Raw genomic sequence first — 27,112 nt, forward strand, 5'->3', positions numbered from 1 at the left:
AACACATGACTATGCGAGGAATAGAGAGATATGGACCAAGGGCAGGCAGAAGGGATTAGTTTAATGTGGCGTCATGTTCGTAGCGCAACATTGTGGGCCGAAGGGCCTGTTCCTGTGCTGTAATGGGCCACAGGGCCTGTTCTTGCACTGTACTTTTCTCTGTTCTTTGTTCTTTGTATATCAGACTCCTATTTATTGACTGCAGCTCAGCCTTCAACACCATTATCCCAACAAAGCTCACCTCTAAACTCCATGACATTGGGTTCGGCACCTCCCTCTGTGACTGGATCCTAGACTTCCTAACTCTCAGACCACAATCAATAAGGATATGCAACAATACCTCCTCCACGATCATCCTCAACACCGGTGCCCCACAAGGCTGTGTTCTCAGCCGCCTACTATACTCCTTATACACCGATGACTGTGCGGCCAAATTCCCCTCCAACTCGATTTTCAAGTTTGCTGAGGACACCACCGTAGTGGGTTGGATCTCAAACAATGACGAGACAGAGTACAGGAATGAGACAGAGAATCTGGTGAACTGGTGCGATGACAATAATCTCTCCCTCAATCTCAACAAAACAAAGGAGATTGTCATCGACTTCAGGAAGCGTAAAGGAGAACATGCCCCTGTCTACATCAACGGGGACGAAGTAGAAAGGGTCGAGAGATTCAGGTTTCTAGGTGTCTAGATCAACAACCTGTCCTGGTCCCCCCATGCCGACACTATAGTTAAGAAATCCCACCAATGCCTCTATTTTCTCAAGAGCCTAAGGAACTTTGGCATGTCCACTATGACTCTCACCAACTTCTGCAGATGCACCATAGAAAGCATTCTTTCCGGATGTATCACAGCTTGGTATGGCTCCTGCTCTGAACAAGACCGCGAGAAACTACAAAGGGCCGTAAGCGAAGCCCAATTCATCGCGCAAACCAGCCTCCCATCCATTGACTCTCTGCACTTCCCGCTGCCTCGGGAAAGCAGCCAACATAATCAAGGACCCTACTTACCCCCGACATTCACTCTTCAGCTTTCTTCCGTTGGGAAAAAGATACAAAAGTCTGAGGTCTCGTACCATAAGAACGTAAGAAAATAAGAACTAGGAGCAGGAGTAGGCCATCTGGCCCCTCGAGCCTGCTCCACCACTCAGTAAGATCATGGCTGATGTTTTTGTGGACTCAGCTCCACTTCCCCGCCCGCTCACCATAACCCTTAATTCCCTTTTATTCTTCAAAAAATTATCTATCCTTGCCTTAAAAACATTCAATATAAAATGTACCAACCGACTCAAGAACAGCTTCTTCCCTGCTGCTGTCAGACTTTTGAATGGACCTACCTCGTATTAAGTTGATCTTTCTCTACACCCTAGCTATGACTGGAACACTACATTCTGCACCCTCTCCTTTTCTCTGAACAGTATGCTTTGTCTGTATAGCAAGAAACAATACTTTTCACTGTATACTAATACATGTGACAATAAATCCAATCCAAATTTGTTCAGTGGTTTATTATTTTAGAATGCCAAGTCGGTCGAATTAGATCATCTGATTTTTTTTTTCCCCCCGAACTGAAGTTAATTATTTCTCGGGTTCTGGGATCAGCTGGATGGATCAAGGGTTTGATTAAGAAGGGGAAAACATCATGTGAAAGTAAGCCGGTGGGGAAGATGAAAACTGAGTGTAACAGGTTCTATCGGTATGTAAAGAGAAAAAGATTGATTTGGAAAGTAGTGGTTTAATCAGACAATGTGAATTTACAAAAGGAAAGTTATGCTTGACAGATCTACTGGAATTCTTTGAGAATGTAACGAGTAGAGTTGACCGAGGAGAACCAGTGGATGTGGTTCATTTAGACTTTCAGAAGGCTTTCGACAAGGCCTCACGTAACAGACTATTGTGTAAAGTTAAAGCACATGGGATTGCAGGGAATGTCTAGAAATGGGCAGATAGGAAGCAAAGAGTTGGCATAAACTGGTATTTTTCTGATTGGCAGTCAGTGACGAGTAGGGTTCCTCATGGATCTGTGCCAGGACCCCAACTGTTCACATTATATATTAATGATTTGGAAGAGGGAACTGAATGTATTATCTCCAAATTGGCAGATGATACAAAGTTGGGTGGGAGGTTGAGCTGTGAGGAGGATATAGAGATGCTCTGTGTAAGGAGTACTGTGAGCAATTTTGGGCCCCACACCTCAGGAAGGACATACTGGCACTGGAGCGGGTCCAGCGGAGATTCACACGGATGATCCCAGGAATGGTAGGCCTGACATACGATGAACGTCTGAGGATCGTGGGATTATATTCATTGGAGTTTAGGAGGTTGAGGGGAGATCTAATAGAAACTTACAAGATAATGAACGGCTTAGATAGGATGGACGTAGGGAAGTTGTTTCCATTAGCAGGGGAGACTAGGACGCGGGGGCACAGCCTTAGAATAAAAGGGAGTCACTTTAGAACAGAGATGAGGAGAAATTTCTTCAGCCAGAGAGTGGTGGGTCTGTGGAATTCATTGCCACAGAGGGCTGTGGAGGCCGAGACGTTGAGCGTCTTCAAGACAGAAATTGATAAATTCTTGATTTCTCGAGGAATTAAGGGCTATGGGGAGAGAGCGGGTAAATGGAGTTGAAATCAACCATGATTGAATGGTGGAGTGGACTCGATGGGCCGAATGGCCTTACTTCCGCTCCTATGTCTTATGGTCTTATGCTTCAGCGTGATTTGGACAGGCTGAGTGTGTGGCAGATGCAGAATGGTGGAGCAAGCTCGAGGGGCCAGGTGGCTGAGTGTGTGGCAGATGCAGGATAATGTGGATAAATGTGAGGTTATCCACTTTGGTAGCAATAATAGGAAGACAGATTATTATTTGAATGGGTGTAAATTGAAAGAGGCGGATACTCAGCGAGACCTTGGTGTCTTCGTGCATCAGTCGCTGAAAGTAAGTGCGCAGGTACAGCAGGCAGTAAGGAAGGCAAATGGTATGTTGGCCTTCATAGCGAGATGATTTGAGTATAGGGATAGGAATGTTTTGCTGCAATTGTACAGGGCATTCGTGAGGCCACACCTGGTGTAGTGTGCAGTTTTGGTGTCCATATCTGGGGAAGGATGTCCTTACTATAGAGGTTTACCAGGCTGATTCCTGGGGTGGCAGATCTGTCATATGAGGAGAGACTAAGTAAGTTAGGATTATATTCACTGGAGTTTAGAAAAGTGAGAGGGGATCTCATAGAAACTTATAAAATTCTAACAGGGTTAGACAGGGTAGATTCAGAAAGTATGTTCCCAATGGTGGGGGAATCCAGAACTAGGGGTCATAGTTTGACGATGAAGGGTAAACCTTTTAGAACTGAGGTGAGGAGAAATTTCTTCACTCAGAGGGTGGTGAATGTGTGGAACTACCACAGAGTGTAGTTGGGGCCAAAACGTCGTGTGGTTTCAAGAAGAAATTAGATATAGCTCTTGGGGCTAAAGGAATCAAGGGGGAAAGGGGATCAGGATATTGAATTCGAAGATGAATCAAATGGAGCAGGCTCGAAGACCTAGTTTCCTCCTAGTTTCTGTTTCTTTTGACGCATAATTACTTGAAAGATTTCTCAGGACTTGCTGCAGCCTGGATTTTTAAAAGATTCAGCTCACCCCTACACTCTGGGAACCAAAGCTGACCTCTGCTGCAGTGAGAAATTTTAAATTTCAGTCTCCCAGGCTTTCGAGGTTTTTCTGGGAGATTTTTCGTCTGTCATTTTGGAGCTCCTTTTCAGCCCAAAATGCATTTATTGCATTTTTCCTCTGGCTTCTATCATTTCAGTTTGTATTTGCATTTCAGCAAGGTTCTGACACCCCATTGGGAGGGTGACAGATTATTCTGTCTTAAAGACGTCTCCATTGTCTTCTGTAGGTTAACCCAGAGAGCTGTGGGTGCTCCATCATTGAATACATTTAAGGCTGGGATAGACAGATTTTGGGTCTTGGGATGAAGGGATATGGGGAGTAGGTGGGAAAATGAGGTGATCAGCCATGAGCGTATTAAATGGCAGAGGAGGCTGGCTGGGCCCTGAGGTCGATGGGCAGGACTGGCAGCTCAATGTTCCAGAGTACAGATGCGATAGGAAAGATAGAACAGGAGGTAAGAGAGGAGGGGGAGTTGCACTTTTTAGGGACAGCATCACGGCAGTACTGAGAGGGGAACCCAGGGTTCGGCCACTGAGTCTATATGGATGGAACTGAACTATAAGAAGAGAGAGATCGCTTTGATAGGATTGTAGTACAGGCCTTCAAATAGTCAACGGGAAATTGAGGAGGAAATACGCAAGGAGATTATGGATAGCTGCAAGAAAAATAAGGTGGTAATAGTGGGGGATTTTAACTTTCCCAACATTGACTGGGACAGCCATAGTATTAGAGAGTTGGATGGAGAGAAATTTGTTGAGTGTATTCAGGAGGAATTTCTCATTCAGTATGTGGATGGCCCGACTAGAGAGGGGGCAAAACTTGACCTCCTCTTGGGAAATAGGAAAGGGCAGGTGACAGAAGTGTTAGTGAGGAATGACTTTGGGACCAGTGACCATAATTCTATTAGTTTTAAGATAGCTATGGAGAATGAAAGGTCTGGCCCAAAAGTTAAAGTTCTAAATTGGGGCAAGGCCAATTTTGATGGTATCAGACAGGAACTTTCAAAAGTTAATTGGGGGAGTCTGTGGGAAGGCAAAGGGATGTCTGGTAAGTGGCAGGTTTTCAAAAGTGTGTTAACCAGGGTTCAGGGTAAACACATTCCTCTTAGAGTGAAGGGCAAGACTGGTAGAAATAGGGAACCCTGGATGACTTGGGATATTGAGGCCCTGGTCAAGAAGAAGGAGGAGGCACATGACATGCATAGGCAGCTGGGATCAAGTGGATCCCTTGAAGAGTATAGAGGGTGTAGGAGTAGAGTTAAGAGAGAATCAGGAGGGCAAAAAGGGGACATGAGATTTATTTGATTTTATTATTGACACATGTATTAACATATAGTGAAAAGTATTGTTTCTTGCACACTATACAGACAAAACATACCGTTCATAGAGAAGGAAACGAGAGCGTGCAGAATGTAGTGTTACAGTCATAGCTAGGGTGTAGAGAAAGATCAACTTCATGCAAGGTAGGTCCATTCAAAAGTCTGACAGCAGCAGGGAAGAAGCTGTTCTTGAGTCGGTCGGTACGTGACCTCAGACTTTTGTATCTTTTTCCCGATGGAAGAAGGTGGAAGAGAGAATGTCCGGGGTGCGTGGGGTCCTTAATTGTACTGGCTGCTTTGCTGAGGCAATGGGAAGTGCAGACAGAGTCAATGGATGGGAGGCTAGTTTACATGATGGATTGGGCTACATTCATGATCTTTTGTAGTTCCTTGCGGTCTTGGGCAGACAGGAGCCATACCAAGCTGTGATACAACCAGAAAGAATGCTTTCTATGGTGCATCTGTAAAAGTTGGTGAGAGTCGTAGTGGACATGCCAAATTGCCTTGGTCTTCTGAGAAAGTAGAGGCATTGGTGGTCTTTCTTAACTATAGTGTCGGCATGGGAGGACCAGGACAGGTTGTTGGTGATCTGGACACTTAAAAAATGGAAGTTCTCGACCATTTCTACTATTGCTTTGGCAGATAAGGCAAAGGAGAATCCAAAGAGCTTCTACAAATACATAAAGGGTAAAAGAGTAACTAGGGAGAGAGTAGGGTCTCTTGAGGATTAACAAGATCATCTATGTGCAGATCCACAAGTGATGGGTGAGATCCTAAATGAATATTTCTCATCGGTCTTTACTGTTGAAAAAGGCATGGGTGTTAGGGAACTTGGAGAAATACACTTGAGGAGTGTACACATTATAGAGAAGGAGGTGCTGGAAGTCTTAAAGCGTATCAAGGTAGATAAATCCCCGGAACCTGATGAAGTGTATCCCAGGACGTTGTGGGAGACGAGGGAGGAAATTGCAGGTCCCCTAGCCGGGATATTTGAATCATCGATAGTCACGGGTGAGGTGCCTGAAGATTGGAGGGTGGCAAATGTTGTGCCTTTGTTTAAAAAGGGCTGCAGGGAAAAGCCTGGGAACTACAGGCCGGTGAGCCTCACATCTGTGGTGGGTAAGTTGTTAGAGGTATTCTGAGAGACAGGATCTACAGGCATTTAGAGATGCAAGGACTGATTAGGGACAGTCAGCACGGCTTTGTGAGTGGAAAATCATGTCTCGTGAATTTGATTGAGTTTTTTGAAGGGGTAACCAAGAAGGTAGATGAGGGCAGTGCAGTTGATGTGGTCTACATGGACTTTAGCAAGGCCTTTGACGAGGTACCGCACGGTAGGTTGTTGCACGAGGTGAAAGACATGCTGTTTAGGCGCATTGACCCGAACAAGCGCCGGAGTGTGGCGACTAGGGGAATTTCACAGTAACTTCACTGCAGTGTTAATGTAAGCCTGACTTGTGACTAATAAATAAACTTTAACTTAACTTTAAATCTCATGGGATCCAGGGTGAGATAGCCAATTGGATACAAAATTGGCTTGATGACAGAAGGCAGAGGGTGGTTGTAAAGGGTTGTTTTTCAAACTGGAGGCCTGTGACCAGCGGTGTGCCTCAGGGATCAGTGCTGGGTCCACTGTTATTTGTCATTTATATTAATGATTTGGATGAGAATATAGGAGGCATGGTTAGTAAGTTTGCAGATGACACCAAGATTGGTGGCATGGTGGACAGTGAAGAAGGTTCTCTCGGATTGCAACAGGATCTTGATCAATTGGGCCAGTGGGCTGACGAATGGCAGATGGAGTTTAATTTAGATAAATGCGAGATGGTGAATTTTAGTAGATTGAACCAGGGCAGGACTTACTCAGTTAATGGTAGGGCGTTGGGGAGAGTTACAGAACAAAGAGATCTAGGGGTACAGGTTCATAGCTCCTAGAAAGTGGAGTCACAGGTGGACAGAGTGGTGAAGGCAGCATTCGGCATGCTTGGTTTCATTGGTCAGAACATTGAATACGGGAGTTGGGACGTCTTGTTGAAGTTGTACAAGACATTGGTAAGGCCACACTTGGAACACTGTGTGCAGTTCTGCTCACCCTATTATAGAAAGAATATTATTAAACTAGAAAGAGTGCAGAAAAGATTTACGAGGATGCTACCGGGTCTTGATGGATTGAGTTATAAGGAGAGGCTGGATAGACTGGGACTTTTTTCTCTGGAGCGCAGGAGGCTGAGGGGTGATCTTATAGAGGTCTATAAAATAATGAAGGGCACAGATCAGCTAGATAGGCAACATCTTTTCCTAAAGGTAGGGGAGTCTAAAACTAGAGGGCATAGGTTTAAGGTGAGAGGGGAGATACACAAGTGTCCAGAGGGGCAATGTTTTCACACACAGGGTGGTGAGTGTCTGGAACAAGCTGCCAGAGGTAGTAGTAGAGGCGGGTACAATTTTGTCTTTTAAAAAGCATTTGGATAGTTACATGGGTAAGATGGGTATAGAGGGATATGGGCCAAGAGCGGGCAATTGGGGCTAGCTTAGTGGTAAAAACTGGGTGGCATGGACAAGCTGGGCCAAAGGGCCTGTTTCCATGCTGCAAACCTCTCTGACTCTATGCTCCCATAATGTGTGACCTGCCACTGTCTCTGAGCTCTGCAGGCAGTCTCCTCAAACTGCAGTATTTGAGCACAAGTTATTTGTGCAAGGGTTTGTCTGAGCTTCTCTGTATTCTTCCATCCAATGCCCCAGTTTGGATACTCCACAGCTCTGCTGGCTGCTGTTCCAAAGCTATTCTAAAGCCTAAAACTGCAGAGGCTGGAAATCTGAACTCAAATCAGAAAGCTGCCTGACTGGGGCAGGACAACGTGTCAGAGGGCATTCACCTTAACCACAAAAACACTTTCTATCAGTAAATATTGAACATACTGGCACACAACCCAGTTTTGAAGAAGATAACTGGAACTTTAGATTAATGATTAATTAGCCTGGCTTACTATTAACGCATTGCCTCCTGTATTTGTACCGCTGAGGCAAGATGGTTTTGTGTTGGGATTCCAGGGAATTCCCACCTCGCTCTCCATCCAGGGAGGCAGTGGAATTGTCAGGAAGGCCTCCAGTAAGGCTGAAGATTTATTTCTGCTCCCACATTATCAGAGGGACAGTGTGTGGGGGATTTGCCTTGTCAGACGGACAGTGTGTGGGGGAGTGCTGCCTTATCAGAGGGACAGTGTGTGGGAGTGCTGCTTTGTCAGAGGGACAGTGTGTGGGGAGTGCTGCCTTGTCAGAGGGACAGTGTGTGGGGAGCTGCTTTGTCAGAGGGACAGTGTGTAGGGGAGTAGACAGGGAGTGTCAAGGGTTGGGTGCAGTGTTGAAGATTACAGAGCTCTGTTGCAGTTAGATTCAGACTGGGGAAGATTACAGAGCTCTGTTGCAGTTAGATTCAATCTGGGGAAGATTACAGAGCTCTGTTGCAGTTAGATTCAGTATGGGGAAGATTACAGAGCTCTGTTGCAGTTAGATTCAGTATGGGGAAGATTACAGAGCTCTGTTGCAGTTAGATTCAGACTGGGGAGGATTACAGAGCACTGTTGCAGTTAGATTCAGTCTGGGGAAGATTACAAAGCACTGTTGCAGTTAGATTCAGACTGGGGAGGATTACAGAGCACTGTTGCAGTTAGATTCAGTCTGGGGAAGATTACAGAGCTCTGTTGCAGTTAGATTCAGACTGGGGAAGATTACAGAGCTCTGTTGCAGTTAGATTCAGACTGGGGGAGATTACAGAGCTCTGTTGCAGTTAGATTCAGTCTGGGGGAGATTACAGAGCTCTGTTGCAGTTAGATTCAGTCTGGGGAAGATTACAGAGCTCTGTTGCAGTTAGATTCAGTCTGGGGAAGATTACAAAGCTCTGTTGCAGTTAGATTCAGTATGGGGAAGATTACAGAGCTCTGTTGCAGTTAGATTCAGTATGGGGAAGATTACAGAGCTCTGTTGCAGTTAGATTCAGTATGGGGAAGATTACAGAGCTCTGTTGCAGTTAGATTCAGTATGGGGAAGATTACAGAGCTCTGTTGCAGTTAGATTCAGACTGGGGAGGATTACAGAGCACTGTTGCAGTTAGATTCAGTCTGGGGAAGATTACAAAGCACTGTTGCAGTTAGATTCAGACTGGGGAGGATTACAGAGCACTGTTGCAGTTAGATTCAGTCTGGGGAAGATTACAGAGCTCTGTTGCAGTTAGATTCAGACTGGGGAAGATTACAGAGCTCTGTTGCAGTTAGATTCAGACTGGGGGAGATTACAGAGCTCTGTTGCAGTTAGATTCAGTCTGGGGGAGATTACAGAGCTCTGTTGCAGTTAGATTCAGACTGGGGGAGATTACAGAGCTCTGTTGCAGTTAGATTCAGACTGGGGAAAGTTACAGAGCTCTGTTGCAGTTAGATTCAGTCTGGGGAAGATTACAGAGCTCTGCTGCAGTTAGATTCAGACTGGGGGAGATTACAGAGCTCTGTTGCAGTTAGATTCAGACTGGGGAAGATTACAGAGCTCTGTTGCAGTTAGATTCAGACTGGGGAAAGTTACAGAGCTCTGTTGCAGTTAGATTCAGTCTGGGGAAGATTACAGAGCTCTGCTGCAGTTAGATTCGGACTGGGGGAGATTACAGAGCTCTGTTGCAGTTAGATTCAATCTGGGGAAGATTACAGAGCTCTGTTGCAGTTAGATTCAGACTGGGGAAGATTACAGAGCTCTGCTGCAGTTAGATTCAGACTGGGGGAGATTACAGAGCTCTGTTGCAGTTAGATTCAATCTGGGGAAGATTACAGAGCTCTGTTGCAGTTAGATTCAGACTGGGGGAGATTACAGAGCTCTGTTGCAGTTAGATTCAGACTGGGGAAGGTTACAGAGCTCTGTTGCAGTTAGATTCAGACTGGGGAAGATTACAGAGCTCTGCTGCAGTTAGATTCAGACTGGGGGAGATTACAGAGCTCTGTTGCAGTTAGATTCAGACTGGGGGAGGTTACAGAGCTCTGTTGCAGTTAGATTCAGACTGGGGAAGATTACAGAGCTCTGTTGCAGTTAGATTCAGACTGGGGAAGATTACAGAGCTCTGTTGCAGTTAGATTCAGACTGGGGAAGATTACAGAGCTCTGTTGCCGTTAGATTCAGACTGGGGGAGATTACAGAGCTCTGTTGCAGTTAGATTCAATCTGGGGAAGATTACAGAGCTCTGTTGCCGTTAGATTCAGACTGGGGAAGGTTACAGAGCTCTGTTGCAGTTAGATTCAGTATGGGGAAGATTACAGAGCTCTGTTGCAGTTAGATTCAGACTGGGGAAGATTACAGAGCTCTGTTGCAGTTAGATTCAGACTGGGGGAGATTACAGAGCTCTGTTGCAGTTAGATTCAGACTGGGGAAGGTTACAGGGTTCTGTTGGAGTTAGATTCAGTATTTACCAATATTCACACCTCAACCAACAGGTGAGAAGTGCTGAGCTGGTTATTTTTACTCCACATTATTTTTACATTGCCTATTGTGGGAGCTGGTTTCCTTAAGGTATTGAATTGATACTCTGGGAAGAGTGGCAAAGCGCTATCAAAATGCAAGACCTTTCTTTTCCCTATCCTCCTATAAGATTGGTTCAGTGGGTCAGTGTGTGCACACTTTGAACTCTCAGCTATGGTGTGCATTTCCTGTTATTTGAAGCTGCTTTAACATGAACCGTACAGTTTAAGAGGGGACTGGGAACTCTGCCCACTCTCTGCTGAATCCAAAGACTCACTTGACTGCACGAGAGAGTCGAGGGGTGGTTTGGAGAGATGTGGCACACTGTCTGATTGAAGTATTCCAAAATCTACCAGTGCCCTGCGATCCCGGACAAACTGAATCAACACTTTCCAGTTTCCTCAAACAATTACTAAGGCCAACTCACTCTCGACACGAGTGTCCAAAGATATAAATAAAAAGGGCAACCTTTGACACTGGTTATTCTGAGGGAGCTGGCAAGGACAGTGTCAACTACTTTTCAAAAAACATTGATAAATGTCAGTCAGTCAGCTCTGGTCCCCTCTTCCTGATTGGCCAGGAACACTTGTTACTCGCTGTTCTGGAAATAGTACAGCTTGTCTGGGACACCAGAAAGGCAGCAGATGTTTAGAGTGTTGGGAAGGAGTGAATGTGTTGGAGGGTTCTGTACAGCATCGGGTAAGTACCGGGGCTTTCACTTCACCCTCGTACACACATCCCAGGAGAAAGGGGTTCCGAAATTCTAACTTACAACCTCGGCCCACAGAGTAACTAATTGATTTGTGGGTTTTTCAAGATCCCTGAACCCAGGGAATAGCGGTGTCCCCCCCCCCCCCCCCCCCCCCCCCCTCAGGACTGGCTGTGTGCGGTGGTTCATTGCTTATTGGCTAGCAACAACTAACTCCCACTCTCAGCTCATTGTGCTGTTTTATATTAGAAAAGTAAGAGATGCATGTTTAAGCAGTCCAGTCACTGAAGTATTTTGTAGTGTGGTCGCTGCTGTAATGTGGGAACCACAGTACAAGCTCCACAAGACAGCCACGTGATAATAAACAGATGTGATGCTGATTTGAAATATTGACGTGAACCCGGGAAGAACTTCCCTGCCCTACGAGAGAGTGCCCTGCAATCTTTAACCACCCAGGCTAGCTGATGGAGCCTTGGATTAACGTTACACCTGAAAGAAGGCACCTCCAACAGTGTAGCATTCCCACAGCACTGCCCTGGAATGTCAGCCTTGATTTCTGCACTCCAGCCTTTCAATAGGACTTGAATCCAGAGTGTTGTGACTCAGAGGTGAGCCATAGCCAAAGGACAAAGAAGAATACAGCACAGGAACAGGCCCTTCAGCCCTCCAAGCCTGCACCGACCATGCTAACTAAACTTTAAAAAAAGCCGTCTGCCCTGACTCAGTCCGTATCCCTCCATTTCCTCCCGATCACCTATCCATCCAGATGCCTCTGAAATGTTGCTGCTTTGAGACCTGGTTCACTCTCTACCCTGACCCTGTTTAATTTCTGTGTCTGATCAAAAATGGCGTGTAAAACTTGGAGAAGTTTTGGACCAACTAGAAAAATTGGCTGAAAAATGGCAAATGGAATTTAACGCAGACAAGTGTGAGATATTGCACTTTGGAAGGACAAAGCAAAGTAGAACGTTCAGGGTAAATGGTAGGACTCTGAAGAGTGCAGTTGAACAGAGGGATCTGGGAATACAGGTACAGAATTCCCTAAAAGTGACGTCACAGGTGGATAGGGTCGTAAAGAGTGCCTTTGGTACATTGGCCTTTATAAATCGGAGTATCGAGTATAAAAGTTGGAGTGTTATGGTAAGGTTATATAAGGCATTGGTGAGGCCGAATTTGGAGTATTGTGTACAGTTTTGGTCACCTAGTTACAGGAAGGATGTAAATAAGGTTGAAAGAGTGCAGAGAAGGTTCACAAGGATGTTGCCGGGACTTGAGAAGCTGAGTTACAGAGAGAGATTGAATAGGTTGGGACTTTATTCCCTGGAGCGTAGAAGATTGAGGGGAGATTTGATAGAGGTGTATAAGATTTTGATGGGTATAGATAGAGTGAATGCAAGCAGGCTTTTTCCACTGAGGCCGGGGGAGAAAAAAACCAGAGTGCATGGGTTAAGGGTGAAAGGAGAAAAGTTTAAAGGGAATATTAGGGGGGGCTTCTTCACGCAGAGAGTGGTGGGAGTGTGGAATGAGCTGCCGGATAAAGTGGTAAATGCGGGGTCACTTTTAACATTTAAGAAAAACTTGGACGGGTTCATGGATGAGAGGGGTGTGGAGGGATATGGTCCAAGTGCAGGTCAGTGGGACTAGGCAAAAAATGGTTCGGCACAGACAAGAAGGGCCAAAAGGCCTGTTTCTGAGCTGTAATTTTCTATGGTTCTAAGTTTAAATCTAATTGTTTGTGTGGTGCAGGCTGAGGGGATACAATCTCACCACAAGATGTTTGATCCTTCAGTGATTTGAGTTAAAGCGGCTTCTCCAGAATGCCACAGATGACACTCCCAACACCGGTCCTGGTGCTCGATCACATAACCAAGAGGGGGCTCGGTCTGGGGGGGGCATCACTGATGGGACGGGGGGATTGGGGAGGGTCTCTGCGGGGTCTGGGGGATTGGGGAGGGTCTCGGCGGGGGGGATTGGGGAGGGTCTCTGCGTTGTCGGGGGGATTGGGGTGGGTCTCTGCGGGGAGGATTGGGGAGAGTCTCTGTGGCGAGGATTGGGGAGTATCTCTGGGGACGGGAGGATTGGGGAGGGTCTCTGTGGAGTCGGGGGGGATTGGGGAGGGTCTCCGCGAGGTTGGGGGGGGATTGGGGAGGGTCTCAGCGGGGACGGGGGGTTTGGGGAGGGTCTCCGCGGGGTTGGGGGGGGGATTGGGGAGGGTCTCTGTGGAGTCGGGGGGGGAGTGGGGAGGGTCTCTGTGGAGTCGGGGGGGATTGGGGAGGGTCTCCGCGGGGTTGGGGGGGGATTGGGGAGGGTCTCTGCGGGGACGGGGGGATTGGGGAGGGTCTGTGGAGTCGGGGGGGATTGGGGAGGGTCTCCGCGGGGTCGGGGGGGATTGGGGAGGGTCTCTGCGGGGACGGGGGGGATTGGGGAGGGTCTCTGCGGGGTCGGGGGGGATTGGGGAGGGTCTCTGCGGGGTTGGGGGGGATTGGGGAGGGTCTCTGTGGAGTCGGGGGGGATTGGGGAGGGTCTCTGTGGAGTCGGGGGGGATTGGGGAGGGTCTCTGTGGAGTCGGGGGGGATTGGGGAGGGTCTCCGCGGGGTTGGGGGGGGATTGGGGAGGGTCTCTGCGGGGACGGGGGGATTGGGGAGGGTCTGTGGAGTCGGGGGGGATTGGGGAGGGTCTCCGCGGAGTCGGGGGGGATTGGGGAGGGTCTCTGCGGGGATGGGGGGGATTGGGGAGGGTCTCTGCGGGGTCGGGGGGGATTGGGGAGGGTCTCTGCGGGGTCGGGGGGGATTGGGGAGGGTCTCTGTGGAGTCGGGGGGGGTTGGGGAGGGTCTCTGCGGGGTCGGGGGGGATTGGGGAGGGTCTCTGCGGGGACGGGGGGGATTGGGGAGGGTCTCTGCGGGGTCGGGGGGGATTGGGGAGGGTCTCTGCGGGGTCGGGGGGGATTGGGGAGGGTCTCTGCGGGGTCGGGGGGGATTGGGGAGGGTCTCCGCGGGGTCGGGGGGGATTGGGGAGGGTCTCCGCGGGGTCGGGGGGGATTGGGGAGGGTCTCTGCGGGGAGGATTGGGGAGGGTCTCTGGGGGATTGGGGGGATTGGGGAGGGTCTCCGCGGGGTTGGGGGGGATTGGGGAGGGTCTCTGCGGGGAGGATTGGGGAGGGTCTCTGTGGGGATGGGGGGGATTGGGGAGGGTCTCTGCGGGGTCGGGGGGGATTGGGGAGGGTCACTGCGGGGACGGGAGGATTGGGGAGGGTCTCCGTGGGGTTGGGGGGGATTGGAGAGGGTCTCTGCGGGGAGGATTGGGGAGGGTCTCTGCGGGGGGATTGGGGAGGGTCTCTGCGGGGACGGGGGGGATTGGGGAGGGTCTCTGCGGGGTCGGGGGGGATTGGGGAGGGTCTCTGCGGGGAGGATTGGGGAGAGTCTCCGCGGGGAGGATTGGGGAGAGTCTCTGCGGGGGGATTGGGGAGGGTCTCTGCGGGGACGGGGGGGATTGGGGAGGGTCTCTGCGGGGTCGGGGGGGATTGGGGAGGGTCTCTGCGGGGTCGGGGGGGATTGGGGAGGGTCTCTGCGGGGAAGATTGGGGAGAGTCTCTGCGGGGAGGATTGGGGAGTATCTCTGGGGACGGGAGGATTGGGGAGGGTCTCTGCGGAGTCGGGGGGGATTGGGGAGGGTCTCCGCGAGGTTGGGGGGGGATTGGGGAGGGTCTCTGTGGAGTCGGGGGGGATTGGGGAGGGTCTCTGCGGGGTTGGGGGGGATTGGGGAGGGTCTCTGTGGAGTCGGGGGGGATTGGGGAGGGTCTCCGCGAGGTTGGGGGGGGATTGGGGAGGGTCTCTGCGGGGTTGGGGGGGATTGGGGAGGGTCTCTGCGGGGAGGATTGGGGAGGGTCTCTGCGGGGGGATTGGGGAGGGTCTCTGCGGGGACGGGGGGTTTGGGGAGGGTCTCTGCAGGGTCTGGGGGATTGGGGAGGGTCTCTGCGAGGTCGGGGGGGATTGGGGAGGGTCTCTGCGGGGTCGGTGGGGATTGGGGAGGGTCTCTGCGAGGTCGGGGGGGATTGGGGAGGGTCTCTGCGGGGAGGATTGGGGAAGGTCTCTACAGGGATGGGGGGGATTGGGGAGTATCTCTGCGGGGACGGGGGGATTGGGGAGGGTCTCGGCGGGGACGGGAGGATTGGGGAGGGTCTCTGCGGGGACGGGGGAATTGGGGAGGGTTTCTGCGGGGACGGGGGAATTGGGGAGGGTCTCTGCGGGGACGGGGGAATTGGAGAGGGTCTCTGTGGGAACGGGGGGAATGGGGAGGGTCTCTGCGGGGACGGGGGGATTGGGGAGGGTCTCTGCGGGGACGTGGGGATTGGGGAGGGTCTCCGGGGGGATTGGGGAGGGTCCCCGCGGGGTTGGGGGGTTATTGGGGAGGGTCTCTGCGGGGAGGATTGGGGAGGGTCTCTGCGGGGATGGGGGGGATTGGGGAGGGTCTCTGCGGGGATGGGGGGATTGGGGAGGGTCTCTGCGGGGACGGGGGGATTGTGGAGGGTCTCTGCGGGGACGGGGGGATTGTGGAGGGTCTCTGCGGGGACGGGGGGATTGGGGAGGGTCTCTGCGGGGACGGGGGGATTGGGGAGGGTCTCTGCGGGGACGGGGGGATTGGGGAGGGTCTCTGCGGGGACGTGGGGATTGGGGAGGGTCTCTGCGGGGACGGGGGGGATTGGGGAGGGTCTCTGCGGGGACGGGGGGACTGGGGAGGGTGTCTGCGGGGACGGGGGGACTGGGGAGGGCCTCTGCGGGGATGGGGGGTTTGGGGAGGGTCTCTGCAAGGACGGGGGGATTGGGGAGGGTCTCCGGGGGGATTGGGGAGGTTCTCCGCGGGGACGGGGGGATTGGGGAGGGTCTCCGCGGGGACAGGGGGTATTGGGGAGGGTCTCCGTGGAGTTGGGGGGTATTGGGGAGGGTCTCTGCGGGGAGGATTGGGGAGGGTCTCTGCGGGGAGGATTGGGGAGGGTCTCTGCGGGGAGCTTTGGGGAGGCTCTCTGCGGGGAGGATTGGGGAGGGATGGGGAGGGTCTCTGCGAGGAGGTTTGGGGAGGGTCTCTGCGGGGAGGTTTGGGGAGGGTCTCTGCGGGGAGGATTGGGGAGGCTCTCTGCGGGGAGGATTGGGGAGGGTCTCTGCGAGGAGGATTGGGGAGGGTCTCTGCGGGGAGGTTTGGGGAGGCTCTCTGCAGGATTGGGGAGGGTCTCTGCGGGGAGGATTGGGGAGGGTCTCTGCGGGGTCGGGGGGGATTGGGGAGGGTCTCTGCAGGGACGGGGGGGATTGGGGAGGGTCTCTGCGGGGTCAGGGGGGATTGGGGAGGGTCTCTGCAGGGTCGGGGGGATTGGGGAGGGTCTCTGCGGGGTCGGGGGGGATTGGGGAGGGTCTCTGCGGGGTCGGGGGGGATTGGGGAGGGTCTCTGCGGGGACAGGGGGATTGGGGAGGGTCTCTGCGGGGTCGGGAGGGATTGGGGAGGGTCTCTGTGCGGACGGGGGGATTGGGGAGGGTCTCTGCGGGGTCGGGGGGGATTGGGGAGGGTCTCTGCGGGGTCGGGGGGGATTGGGGAGGGTCTCTGCGGGTCGGGGGGGATTGGGGAGAATCTCTGCGGGGTCGGGGGGGACTGGGAAAGTCTCTGCGGGGACGGGGGGGATTGGGGTGAGTTTCTGTGGGAGTGAGCTGCTAAAAGTGTATTTTTCCCTTTTATCAGACACATTTTAAATCCATTTAGCATTTCAAGATGTGTAAAACAGAGTGGCAGCATGCGTTCAGCTGCCACAATGTTTACTGGGCGTCAGGGGAGAATATTTCTTTATAACACAGCAGTGATTCTCTGCTGTGGACACTGGAGCCTGATCTTTCCCTGTTGTTTCATTCATTTAATTTTTTTTCTGGAAGCTGCTGTGTGACGTACTGAGTCTTTCAGAAGATTCTTATTATTCAGCCAATCCAAAACTCTGCTGCTGCTGCTAACCAGGTCCCATTACCCCATCACCCTGCTGCTAACCAGGTCCCATTACCCCATCACCCTGCTGCTGCTGCTAACCAGGTCCCATTACCCCAGCATCCTGCTGCTAACCAGGTCCCATTACCCCAGCATCCTGCTGCTGCTGCTAACCAGGTCCCATTACCCCAGCATCCTGCTGCTAACCAGGTCCCATTACCCCATCACCCTGCTGCTGCTGCTAACCAGGTCCCATTACCCCATCACCCTGCTGCTAACCAGGTCCCATTACCCCAGCATCCTGCTGCTAACCAGGTCCCATTACCCCAGCATCCTGCTGCTGCTGCTAACCAGGTCCCATTACCCCAGCATCCTGCTGCTAACCAGGTCCCATTACCCCATCACCCTGCTGCTGCTGCTAACCAGGTCCCATTACCCCAGCATCCTGCTGCTAACCAGGTCCCATTACCCCATCACCCTGCTGCTGCTGCTAACCAGGTCCCATTACCCCATCACCCTGCTGCTGCTGCTAACCAGGTCCCATTACCCCTGCATCCTGCTGCTAACCAGGTCCCATTACCCCATCACCCTGCTGCTAACCAGGTCCCATTACCCCATCACCCTGCTGCTAACCAGGTCCCATTACCCCATCACCCTGCTGCTGCTGCTAACCAGGTCCCATTACCCCATCACCCTGCTGCTGCTGCTAACCAGGTCCCATTACCCCTGCATCCTGCTGCTAACCAGGTCCCATTACCCCATCACCCTGCTGCTAACCAGGTCCCATTACCCCATCACCCTGCTGCTAACCAGGTCCCATTACCCCATCACCCTGCTGCTAACCAGGTCCCATTACCCCATCACCCTGCTGCTAACCAGGTCCCATTACCCCATCATCCTGCTGCTAACCAGGTCCCATTACCCCATCATCCTGCTGCTAACCAGATCCCATTACCCCATCACCCTGCTGCTAACCAGGTCCCATTACCCCATCACCCTGCTGCTAACCAGATCCCATTACCCCATCACCCTGCTGCTGCTGCTAACCAGGTCCCATTACCCCAGCATCCTGCTGCTAACCAGGTCCCATTACCCCAGCATCCTGCTGCTAACCAGGTCCCATTACCCCATCACCCTGCTGCTGCTGCTAACCAGGTCCCATTACCCCAGCATCCTGCTGCTGCTGCTAACCAGGTCCCATTACCCCTGCATCCTGCTGCTAACCAGATCCCATTACCCCATCACCCTGCTGCTAACCAGGTCCCATTACCCCATCACCCTGCTGCTAACCAGATCCCATTACCCCATCACCCTGCTGCTGCTGCTAACCAGGTCCCATTACCCCAGCATCCTGCTGCTAACCAGGTCCCATTACCCCAGCATCCTGCTGCTAACCAGGTCCCATTACCCCATCACCCTGCTGCTGCTGCTAACCAGGTCCCATTACCCCAGCATCCTGCTGCTGCTGCTAACCAGGTCCCATTACCCCTGCATCCTGCTGCTAACCAGGTCCCATTACCCCAGCATCCTGCTGCTAACCAGGTCCCATTACCCCATCACCCTGCTGCTAACCAGGTCCCATTACCCCATCACCCTGCTGCTAACCAGGTCCCATTACCCCAGCATCCTGCTGCTAACCAGGTCCCATTACCCCATCATCCTGCTGCTAACCAGGTCCCATTACCCCAGCATCCTGCTGCTAACCAGGTCCCATTACCCCATCATCCTGCTGCTAACCAGGTCCCATTACCCCATCACCCTGCTGCCAACCAGGTCCCATTACCCCATCACCCTGCTGCTAACCAGATCCCATTACCTCATCACCCTGCTGCTGCTGCTAACCAGGTCCCATTACCCCATCACCCTGCTGCTGCTAACCAGGTCCCATTACCCCAGCATCCTGCTGCTAACCAGGTCCCATTACCCCAGCATCCTGCTGCTAACCAGGTCCCATTACCCCATCACCCTGCTGCTGCTGCTAACCAGGTCCCATTAGATCACATAGATAAGCTGCAGAGCTGGGCTGAGATGTGGCAAATGGAGTTTAATGCGGAAAAGTGTGTGGTGATTCACTTTGGAAGGAGTAACAGGAATACAGAGTACTGGGCTAATGGTAAGATACTTGGTAGTGTGGATGAACAGAGGGATCTGGGTGTCCATGTGCATAGATCCCTGAAAGTTGGCACCCAGGTTGATAGGGTTGTTAAGAAGGCGTACGGTGTGTTAGCTTTTATTGGTAGAGGGATTGAGTTTCGGAGCCAGGAGGTCATGCTGCAACTGTACAAAACTCTGGTGCGGCCGCATTTGGAGTATTGCGTACAGTTCTGGTCGCCGTATTATAGGAAAGATGTGGAAGTGTTGGAAAGGGTGCAGAGGAGATTTACCAGGATGTTGCCTGGTATGGTGGGAAAATCGTATGAGGAAAGGCTGAGGAGCTTGAGGTTGTTTTCGTTAGAGAGAAGAAGGTTAAGAGGTGACTTAATAGAGGCATACAAGATGATCAGAGGATTAGATAGGGTGGATAGTGAGAGCCTTTTTCCTCGGATGGTGTTGGCTAGCACGAGGGGACATAGCTTTAAATTGAGGGGTGAGAGATATAGGACAGATGTTAGAGGTAGGTTCTTTACTCAGAGAGTAGTAAGGGCGTGGAATGCCCTGCCTGCAGCAGTAGTGGACTCGTCAAGATTAAGAGCATTCAAATGGTTATTGGATAAACATATGGATGATATTGGAATAGTGTAGATTAGAGGGGCTTTAGATTGGTTTCACTGGTCGGCGCAACATCGAGGGCCGAAGGGCCTGTACTGCGCTGTAATGTTCTATTACCCCATCACCCTGCTGCTAACCAGGTCCCATCACCCCATTATCCTGCCGCTAACCAGGTCCCATTACCCCATCACCCTGCTGCTAACCAGGTCCCATCACCCCATTATCCTGCTGCTAACCAGGTCCCATTACCCCATCACCCTGCTGCTAACCAGGTCCCATTACCCCATCACCCTGCTGCTAACCAGGTCCCATTACCCCATCACCCTGCTGCTGCTAACCAGGTCCCATCACCCCATTATCCTGCTGCTAACCAGGTCCCATTACCCCATCACCCTGCTGCTAACCAGGTCCCATTACCCCATCACCCTGCTGCTAACCAGGTCCCATTACCCCATTATCCTGCTGCTAACCAGGTCCCATTACCCCATCACCCTGCTGCTAACCAGGTCCCATTCCCCCATCACCCTGCTGCTAACCAGGTCCCATTCCCCCATCACCCCTACTCTTATACTCCAACCCCATTCACCTTCCTGCTGCTCCTGTGTGCCAGCTTTGTGTTTTGTGCACAAGTCCCCTCAAGTCCCTTTGTGTTGCAGCTTTCTGCAGTTTTCTCCATTTAAATAACACTTTTTTCTTTTGTTCTTCCTTCCAAAATGAACAACTTCACATTTTTCCACATTATGTTCCATTTGCCAACTTTTTGCCCACTTACTTAATCCATTAATATCTCTCTGCAAGAGGGATACGAGCAGTTTACAACTTGCCTTTCTGCCTATTTTTGTGTCATCTGTAAATTTGGCTACATTTCATTTGCTTCCTTCCTCCAAGTCATTCCAGTTGTGGTGTGAGCACTGATCCCTGTGGAACCCCACTGCACTCAAACACAACAGGACAGCAGAGAATGGAGCCTGCGATGCGAGGCTGAAACCTGATTCAACCTGTTGTCTAATTCACTAGCTTCAGCTGAGTGTCAGTAAACTCCTGTTTAAAACTGCAATTACTTTTGATTAATTGCTAAATTAAGGACCAAACTAGACTTTGGATTGAAATTAGCCCTTAAGTTAAATCATTCTTCAAAACTTAGCCCTTGAGTTGTTCACCAAACTTTAGCTGCACCTAATACAACAAGGCAGCATTCCAGCAGAACTATTGATGGGTGAACAGCTAAGGACCAGGCTAAGCCTGGTATTCCCAAATTTGGGGAGAAGGTTAGAGACAAGACGGTGCAACCATGATTCGACTAAAGATGCAAGATCATTCAAACAGATGACCCAGTTTATGTGAGAGATTCTGAAGTGGCCCAAGCTGCGTTCCAGGAATTGCTGTGACCAAGACAGACCATTGTCTTATGAAATGAGGGTTTTGAGGAAACGTGGATCATTTGTATGAAGGTGAGCTGATCTGAGAGCCAGCGTTACCTACCGCCTGATTGGTTGTTGCCAGCTGGAAGTGTTATTGGCTGCCTGGGGAGTGAAATGTCCAATCAGCCTGTAACAGATGCGAATTGTTCCAACTGGAACACAGGAGGTTGCAGCATCCGTACCAGCAGAGAGAACAAGTGTGACACTTTCCAAAGATAATCCCCCAGCAAAAACATCCCAGTAACTGGAGTTTTACTGCTCTCCCAAGGAGTCACCACAGACCGATTAAAAATGTTCATTTTTGAAAATAATGGGGAACCGATTTGATTTATTATTGTCACGTATTAACATTCATTGAAAGATATTGTTTCTTGCGCGCTATACAGATAGAGTCATAGAGGTTTATAGCATGGAAACAGGCCCTTTGGCCCAACTTGTCCATGCCGCCCTTATTTTTTTTTAAACCCATAAGCTAATCCCATTGGCCCGCATTTGGCCCATATCCCTCTATACCCATCTTACCCATGTAACTATCCAAATGCTTTTTAAAAGACAAAATTGTACCCGCCTCTACTACTCCCTCTGGCAGCTTGTTCCAGACACTCACCACCCTCTGTGTGAAACAATTGCCCCTCTGGACACTTTTGTATCTCTCCCCTCTCACCTTAAACCTATGCCCTCTAGTTTTAGACTCCCCTACCTTTGGGAAAAAATATTGACTATCTAGCTGATCTGTGCCCCTCATTATTTTATAGACCTCTATAAGATCATCTCTCAGCCTTCTACGCTCCAGAGAAAAAAGTCCCAGTCCATCCAGCCTCTCCTTATAACTCAATCCAAGTCCTGGTAGCATCCTAGTAAATCTTTTCTGCACTCTTTCTAGTTTAATAATATCCTTTCTATAATTGGGTGACCAGAATTGCACACAGTATTCCAAGTGTGGCCTTACCAATGTCTTGTACAACTTCAACAAGACTTTCCAACTCCTGGTATTCAATGTTCTGACCGATGAAACCAAGCATGCCGAATGCCTTCTTCACCACTCTGTCCACCAAGGAGCTATGAACATGTACCCCTAGATCTCTTTGTTCTGTAACTCTCCCCAATGCCCTACCATTAACTGAGTAAGTCCTGCCCTGGTTCAATCTACCAAAATGCATCACCTCGCATTTGTCTAAATTAAACTCCATCTGCCATTCGTCAGCCCACTGGCCCAATTGATCAAGATTCCGTTGCAATTGGAGATAACTTTCTTCACTGTCCACTATGCCACCAATCTTTGTGTCATCTGCAAACTTACTAACCATGCCCCCTACATTCTCATCCAAATCATTAATATAAATGACAAATAACAGTGGATCCAGCACTGATCCCTGAGGCACACCGCTGGTCACAGGCCTCCAGTTTGAAAAAGCATACTGTTCATAGAGAAGGAAAGGAGAGAGTGCAGAATGTAGTGTTACAGTCATAGCTAGGGTGTAGAGAAAGATCAACTTAGTGCAAGTTAAGTCCATTCAAAAGTCTGACAGCAGCAGGGAAGAAGCTGCTCTTGAGTTGGTTGGCACATGACCTCAGACTTTTATATCTTTTTCCTGACGGAAGAAGATGGGAGAAAGAATGTCCGTGGTGCGTGGGGTCCTTGATTATGCTGGCTGCTTTCCAAGGCAGTGGGAAGTGTAGACAGAGTCAATGGATGGGAGGCTGGTTTGTGTGATGGATTGGGCTACATTCACAACCTTTTGTAGTTCTTTGTGGTCTTGGGCAGAGCAGGAGCCATACCAAGCTGTGATACAAGCAGAAAGAATGCTTTCTATGGTGCATCTGTAAAGGTTGGTGAGAGTCGTAGCTGACATGCCAAATTTCCTTAGTCTCCTGAGAAAGTAGAGGTGTTGGTGAGCTTTCTTAACTATAGTGTCAACATGGGGGACCAGGACAGGTTATTGGTGATCTGGACACCCAGAAACTTGAAGCTCTCGACCATTTCCTCTTCATTCCCATTGATGTAGACAGGGGCATGTTCTTCTTTACGCTTCCTGAAGTCAATGACAATCTCCTTCGTTTTGTTGACATTGAGGGAGAGATTATTGTTGCCGCACCAGTTCACCAGATTCTCTATCTCATTCCTGTACTCTGTCTCATTGTTTGGGATCCGACCCACTATGGTGATGTCGTCAGCAAACTTGAAAATCGAATTGGAGGGGATTTTGGCCACACAGTCATAGGTGTATAAGGAGTATAGTAGGGGGCTGAGAACACAGTCTTGTGGGGCACTGGTGTTGAGGATGATCGTGGAGGAGGTGTTGTTGCCTATCCTTACTGATTGTGGTCTGTGGGTTAGGAAGTTCAGGATCCAGTTGCAGAGGGAGGAGCCGAGCCCCAGGCCACGGAGTTTGGAGATAAGTTTTGTGGGAATAATGGTGTTGAAGGCTGAGCTGTAGTCAATAAATAGGCGTCTGACAGAGGTGTCCTTGTTAACTAGGTGTTCCAGGGTTGAGTGCAGGGGCAGGGAGATGGCGTCTGCTGTGGACCTGTTGCGGCGGTAGGCAAACTGTAGTGGATCCAGGCAATCTGAGAGGCCGGAATTGATTTGTGCCATGGCTAACCTTTCGAAGCACTTCATAATGATGGATGTCAGAGCCACCGGCTGATAGTCATTAAGGCACGCTGCTTGGTTTTTCTTAGGTACCGGGATGATGGTCGTCTTCTTGAAGCAGATAGGGACCTCAGATTGTTGTAAAGAGAGGTTGAAGATGTCTGTGAATACCCCCGCCAGCTGATCCGCACAGGATCTGAGTGCTCGTCCGGGTACCCCATCCGGGCCAGTCACCTTCCGTGGGTTGACCTTCGGGAAAGCTGCTCTGACGTCTGCAATGGTGACCCCAGATACAGGTTCATCCAGGGCTTCCAGGGTGGAGGGCGTGCTCTCGCTGAGCTCATAGTCATAGAGGTTTACAGCATGGAAACAGGCCCTTCGGCCCAACTTGTCCATGCCGCCCTTATTTTTTTTTTAAAACCTCTAAGCTAATCCCAATTGCCCGTATTTGGCCCATATCTCTCTATGCCCATCGTACCCATGTAACTATCTAAATGCTTTTTAAAAAACTAAAATTGTACCCGCCTCTACTGCTACCTCTGGCAGCTCGTTCCAGACACTCACCACCCTCTGTGTGAAAAAAGTGCCCCTCTGGACACTTTTGTATCTCTCACGTTAAACCTATGACCTCTAGTTTTAGACTTCCCTCCCTTTGGGAAAAGATATTGACTATCTCGCTTGTCTATGCCCCTCATTATTTTATAGACCTCTATAAGATCACCCCTCAGCCTCCTACGCTCCAGAGAAAAAAGTCCCAGTCCATCCAGCCTCTCTTTATAACTCAATCCATCAAGTCTCGGTAGCATCCCAGTAAATCTTTTCTGCACTCTTTCTAGTTTAATAATATCCTTTCTATAATAGGGTGACCAGAATTGCACGCAGTATTCCAAGTGTGGCCTTACCAATGTCTTGTACAACTTCAACAAGACGTCCCAACTCCTGTGTTCAATGTTCTGACCGATGAAACCAAGCATGCTGAATGCCTTCTTCACCACTCTGTCCACCTGTGACTCCACTTTCAAGGAGCTATGAACATGTACCCCGAGATCTCTTTGTTCTGTAACTCTCCCCAACACCGTACCATTAACTGAGTAAGTCCTGCCCTGGTTCAATCTACCAAAATGCATTACCTCGCATTTGCCTAAATTAAACTCCACCTGCCATTCGTCAGCCCACTGGCCCAATTGATCAAGATCCCGCTGCAATTAGAGATAACCTTCCTCACTGTCCACCATGCCACCGATCTTGGTGTCACCTGCAAACTTACTAACCATGCCCCCTACATTCTCATCCAAATCATTAATATAAATGATAAATAACAGTGGACCCAGCACTGATCCCTGAGGCACACCGCTGGTCACAGGCCTCCAGTTTGAAAAACAACCCTCTACAACCACCCTCTGGCTTCTGTCAAGAAGCCAATTTTGTATCCATTTAGATACCTCACCCTGGATCCCGTGAGATTTAACTTTATGCAAACAACCTACCATGCGGTACCTTGTCAAAGGCCTTGCTAAAGTCCATGTAGACAACATCAACTGCACTGCCGTCATCTACCTTCTTGGTTACCCCTTCAAAAAACTCAATTAAATTTGTGAGACATGATTTTCCACTCACAAAGCCATGCTGACTGTTCCTAATCAGTCCTTGCGTCTCTAAATGCCTGTAGATCCTGTCTCTCAAAATACTTTCCAACAACTTACCCACCACAAATGTGAGGCTCACTGGCCTGTAGTTCCCAGGCTTTTCCCTGCAGCCCTTTTTAAACTCACAAACCTTATTGAGTTCTTTGAGAAGGTGACCAAAGAGGTGGATGAGGGTAAAGTGGTTGATGTGGTGTATATGGATTTCAGCAAAGCGTTTGATAAGGTTCCCCATGGTAAGCTTTTGCAGAAAATACAGACTCATGGGATTGAGGGTGATTTTGTGGTTTGGATCAGGAATTGGCTAGCTGGAAGAAAACAGAGGGTGGTGGTTGATGGGAAATATTCATCCTGGAGTTCAGTTACTAGTGGTGTACCGCAAGGATCTGTTTTAGGGCCACTGCTGTTTGTCATTTTTATTAATGATCTGGATGAGAGCATAGAAGGATGGGTTAGTAAATTTGCGGATGACACTAAAGTCGGTGGAGTTGTAGACAGTGCGGAGGGAAGTGGCAGGTTACAGAGGGACATAGATAAGCTGCAGAGCTGGGCTGAGAGGTGGCAAATGGAGTTTAATGCGGAAAAGTGCGAGGTGATACACTTTGGAAGGAGTAACAGGAATACAGAGTACTGGGCTAAATGGTAAGATACTTGGTAGTGTGGATGAACAGAGGGATCTGGGTGTCCATGTGCATAGATCCCTGAAAGTTGGCACCCAGGTTGATAGGGTTGTTAAGAAGGCGTACGGTGTGTTAGCTTTTATTGGTAGAGGGATTGAGTTTCGGAGCCAGGAGGTCATGTTGCAACTGTACAAAACTCTGGTGCGGCCGCATTTGGAGTATTGCGTACAGTTCTGGTCGCTGTATTATAGGAAAGATGTGGAAGTGTTGGAAAGGGTGCAGAGGAGATTTACCAGGATGTCGCCTGGTATGGTGGGAAAATCGTATGAGGAAAGGCTGAGGGGCTTGAGGTTGTTTTCGTTAGAGAGAAGAAGGTTAAGAGGTGACTTAACAGCGCCATACAAGATGATCGGAGGATTAGATAGGGTGGATAGTGAGAGCCTTTTTCCTCGGATGGTGTTGGCTAGCACGAGGGGACATAGCTTTAAATTGAGGGGTGATAGATATAGGACAGATGTTAGAGGTAGGTTCTTTACTCAGAGAGTAGTAAGGGCGTGGAATGCCCTGCCTGCAGCAGTAGTGGACTCGTCAACATTAAGAGCATTCAAATGGTTATTGGATAAACATATGGATGATATTGGAATACTGTAGGTTAGATGGGCTTTAGAGTGGTTCCACTGGTCGGCGCAACTTCGAGGGCCGAAGGGCCTGTTCTGCGCTGTAATGTTCTAGTTCTAAACAAAGGCACAACATTTGCCACTCTCCAATCTTCAGGCACCTCACCCGTGACTATCCATGATTCAAATATCTCGGCTAGGGGACCTGCAATTTCCTCCCTCGCCCCCCCCCCACAATGTCCTGGGATACACCTCATCAGGTCCCGCAGATTTATCTACCTTGATGCGCTTTAAGACTTCCAACACCTCCTTCTCTGTAATATGTACATTCCTCAAGACGTCACTATTTATTTCCGCAAGTTCCC

At 50.1% G+C, this 27,112-nt stretch overlaps 1 protein-coding gene across 2 annotated transcripts in view; it reads left to right on the forward strand.

Annotated features, from left to right (window-relative positions):
* Nucleotides 1-27,112, forward strand: part of klhdc3 (kelch domain containing 3) — a 129,274-nt gene that overhangs the window by 13,250 nt on the left and 88,912 nt on the right. Inside the window, exon 1 of one of the 2 annotated variants that reach the window (XM_078204549.1) lies at nt 11,110-11,178. The exons of the other annotated variant lie outside the window; for it this stretch is intronic. The gene's annotated coding sequence lies outside the window, so the exon portion shown is untranslated. Of the gene's footprint in view, nt 1-11,109; nt 11,179-27,112 lie in introns of those variants that run through there. 2 annotated transcript variants of the gene reach the window in all.

The sequence above is a fragment of the Mustelus asterias genome, unplaced genomic scaffold (genome assembly GCF_964213995.1).
Source record: "Mustelus asterias unplaced genomic scaffold, sMusAst1.hap1.1 HAP1_SCAFFOLD_379, whole genome shotgun sequence".
Taxonomy (NCBI): Eukaryota; Metazoa; Chordata; class Chondrichthyes; order Carcharhiniformes; family Triakidae; genus Mustelus; species Mustelus asterias.